The following is a 4,424-nucleotide window of genomic DNA, read 5'->3' as shown; positions in this document are numbered from 1 at the left end:
TCAAAGAAATAAATATATATATATATATATGAGCTAAAAACTTTCTTATAATATAAAGATAATTTATCATTTTATTATTGTTGAAAATGATTTATAGAAGAAAATAATAGATAATAGCTTTCAATTAAAACCTCAAAAAGATAAAATGTATAAGATTGACCCTATTGAAATAAACCCACTTATATCTATTATATATTATAAATAATAACATTCCTCCTAATTGGTAAAGGTTGATAATAGCACTTATGACGATCAAGAAACTGTTTTGCTTAGTTTTATTTATTTATTTATTTATTATTCTTGTAACTGTTTGGTCTATATAAAGAAAAATTATTACATACAAACACTGCATGCATCTCTGCATGCGGTGTCCGATCTACACCGTAGGTCACTGTGATCAACAGTGATGATACAATTAAATTTTAAAAAATAAAAATAAAAAAATTTAAAGTGGGGCCACCGAAATACATTTTCATCGTAGATAACCGTGATCTACGGTATAGATCAGACACTGCATGCGGTATGTTTGTATGCAATAATTTTTCATATATAAGACTAACTGCGTAATACATGGGACTACTTTCTTTTTAAGCTAAGAATAGAATTATGCTTTGCTGTTTTTCTCCTCTTCCTTTTCTCTTTTCCCTTTCATTCTTCTTTCCCTTTCGGTTTTTATTTCTAGCTGCTCTCTTTTATACTTTATGGTACCAGAGGTTTAAAGGCTTCACAACTTACTCTCTTTTCCATGGAAAAATCAAGCACATCTGCTTTAAATGAAAGGAATGGACTCTCCATTCTTCCTTATGCCATGAATCTTGAAACATGTATGTAAATGTGGCTTACTCTTGGAAAAACAACTTCAATCCATCATGAAAAATCATTCTATGGTGCAATATCTTACTCGGATCAAGACGATCGTCGTAACATTTGTGATGCGGGATTTACTATAGACCAAGAATATATTATACTCCACATTTTTAAGAGATTACCATCTACCTATCATGACTTCAAAACTTCCATTCGCTCAAATCTTTCTTCTACAAGTCTTGCAAATTTGTATTCATTTTTGTATAGTGAGAAGACTAATATGTCCATTTATTTTCCGCAAGCACTCTACATACAGTGGTTGCGGCAAGAACTTCTACAGAACTAAATGTTGCAACAACCACTCCACAAAGCAACTTACCAATCACCTCCTAACCAATTAACCAAAAATCATAAATGCTTCCATGTGTCAAATCTTCAACAATATATGCCATATTGCAACCACTTGTTGGCATCACTTAAATCTTAATTACCAACCTCCAAAACAACCAACATCGCCTTCCTTACCTCTACCACCTCCAATGATGATTGGTATCTCGACATTGGTCCCAGTTCTCGTCTTGTGGTTGATCTGGACAAAATCCAACAATCCATACCCTATAATGCAAATGATCAAGTTTGGTTGGTAATGGCGAATCGACACCTGTTCACAATTCTGGGCAAGATCTGCTTCCTACCCCCAATTGTAAGCTTTCTTTCTCAAAAATTTTTCACACACCACGTATTTCGCATAATATTATGTTTAATTCTCAGCTAGAATAGATAACAATTGCTCCATCATCTTTGACGCTCATGACTATTGCATAAAGAACTACTACAACCAAGACAATATACTTCAAGGGCCCTGTCAGAACGGTTTATATATATCGTATCACTGCTTCTCCATGTGCTCTTCTCGATGTTCAATATTTTATAGTTATTTCTAAGCAAAAACCCCAACGTCTTATCTCTAGCAAATGATCTTTTTGTAACTTATGTACTACAGCTAAACATCGTCGCTTTCATTTTTTACCATCTATTAATCGCACGTATAAACCTTTGAAATTAATTCATTTAGATGTTTAGGGCTCCTTCCTCTGTCTTTTCTTTCAAGGTTACAAATACTATGTACTTTTTACAAATGATTGCCTGCAATACACTTGGATATTCTCCATGATGTATAATATTGAAGTTCCATCTCACTTTATCAAATTTAAATAAAATGTTGAGCTTCAATTCAAAACATCAATTAATTTTTTTTAGAACTGATGGTCATGGGGAGTTAAAAAATCATATCTTCACACAATATCTTAATAAACATGGTATTATACATCAAGTGTCTTGTCCCTATACTCATCAACAGAATGGCCTCTCAGAATGCAAGCATAGACATTTTCTTGACACCACTCGTGCTCTTTTAGTTGATTCACACATTCCTCCATCATTTTGGATGGAAATGAAACTCAAGGCTATATTTTTAATAAATAGGATGCCCACTCCAATCATCAATAATAACTCTTCATATCAGATGTTAAGAAAATTTATTCTGGACTTTCAACATTTTAGAGTGTATGGATGTGCTTGCTATCCTTGGATTCTTTTTGTTCAAAGAAATAAACTACAACCAAAATCAACCTTTTGCATCTTTATTGGCTATCCTGATCACACTAAAGGGTAAGAGTGTTTTAATCCCATCACAGGTACAATTATAATCTCCAGGTATGTTATTTTTAATGAACATTTTTTCCCTAGAAAGAATCCTCTCCCACTTTCCCCACCTCTCAACCATCCATTCCAACAATGCCATTTACCTTATCCTTACAAGTACTATAAAAACTTCATATGCCTCTCACTCACAACTTTAGAACCATACACATGTTGTCTATTCCCAGTCCACCATACCCAGTTTAGTTCATTCTTCTTCACTCTTCACCTGGTTTACATCCTCAGCTCACCATCCCTTCACCCCCTTTCAATATTGATCCCACTCCTTCCACCATGGCCCCTCAACATCATCCTATGATCACCAAATTGAAATCTTGTGTCTTTCACGTAAGAGACAATTCAATCGTCGGCATACTCTTGCCCAAAAGACTAAACCTATTACATATCATCAAGCCACTAAGTTGATTCATTGGAAACAAGCCATGGATGTTGAATTCAATGCTCTTCGACATCAAAACACATGGATCCTTGTTCCTCAACCCCCTAATAAGAAAATCATTGAATGCAAATGGACTTTCAAATCAAATGTCATCCATATGGCTTTATTGCTAGATACAAGGATAAACTTGTGACTCATTATTTTCAACAAGAACATGGTCTAAAATATAATGAAACTTTGACTTATGTTGCTAAACATCCTACTATTTGTATTTATCTTACTATTATACTTCATCATAACTTGAAGATTCTTTAATTAGATGTTTCCAATATCTTTTTACAGTGTACTCTTAAAAAAGTTATTTATATGAAACGAAGCTAAGCTATGATGATCTCAAACATCTCACTCATGTGAGTCTTCTAAGAAAAGCACTCTATGATCTTGAACAATCACCCAGACAATGGTTCACTACTTTCACTAAACACTTACTTAACTATGAGTTTTCTCATAATCAATCTAACCCCTCTTTGCATATATATCATAACAATTCTATGTCTACTTATTATTATTGTATGTATATTATATTCTATTAACTGGAAACAATAGCATGTTTATTCAAATATTATTACATTATCTTCACACAAACTTTCTTATGAAGAACCTTGGGATTATTTCAACTTTTTGGGAATTCATATTCATCATACTAATCAAGGCTTATTCTTTCCCAAATAAATTATGCTACTAACATTTTACAAAGAGCAAGTATGACTCACTGCAAAGCACTTCCCAATCCAGTTCAATCTAATATTAAACTAGTGACCAAAAATCAACAACCATTTGATATTGTCAAACTCTACAAACATCTAATTGGATCTCTTCAATATCTCACACTAACAAGACCAAATATTCTCTATGTTGTCAATTAACTCTCTCAACATCTTCATAAGCCATTGTACATAATCTTCATTCATTCATGACTTAAATTTTGAGTTTTAATAAATCACTTTTAAAATCAAGTTTTATGAGCACTAATCTCAATGTATAAAATAATTGAAAAGAGACGTTTTGAGCAGTTGGGTCAGATGGACTCTTCACCTGGATGACCGGCTCTCGAGTGCAATTAGGGATGTAAATGAGTTGAGCTGAGCTCGAGCTATGTCTAACTGAAGCTTGATCCGCCTATCAGAATGCAAGCTCAAGCTAGAATGTCGAGCTTCAACTCTACTCTCAATGATGACATTAGGCTCGTGAGCTCAAATAAGATTGTAAGTGAACCAATACACTTGATGAACAGCTTGAATTCAAGCTATTGAATACTCAAGTTTGTTAGTTAAAATTAGTAGATAAATAAGTTTGAATATTTTTTTTAAAAATTGAAGGTTAAATGAAATCGAATTTGAACATAATCCAATTTATTTATAAATGTCCATTGATAAGCTTTTTTGTTCTTCAACAAATAACTTGTTAAATGAGATCTATACCTATATTATATATATATATATATATATATATATAT

Source organism: Phalaenopsis equestris, unplaced genomic scaffold (assembly GCF_001263595.1).
Source record: "Phalaenopsis equestris unplaced genomic scaffold, ASM126359v1 Scaffold000002, whole genome shotgun sequence".
NCBI classification, from domain to species: domain Eukaryota; kingdom Viridiplantae; phylum Streptophyta; class Magnoliopsida; order Asparagales; family Orchidaceae; genus Phalaenopsis; species Phalaenopsis equestris.
The sequence above is the reverse complement of the archived record's forward strand: the minus strand, read 5'-3'. Positions refer to the sequence as shown.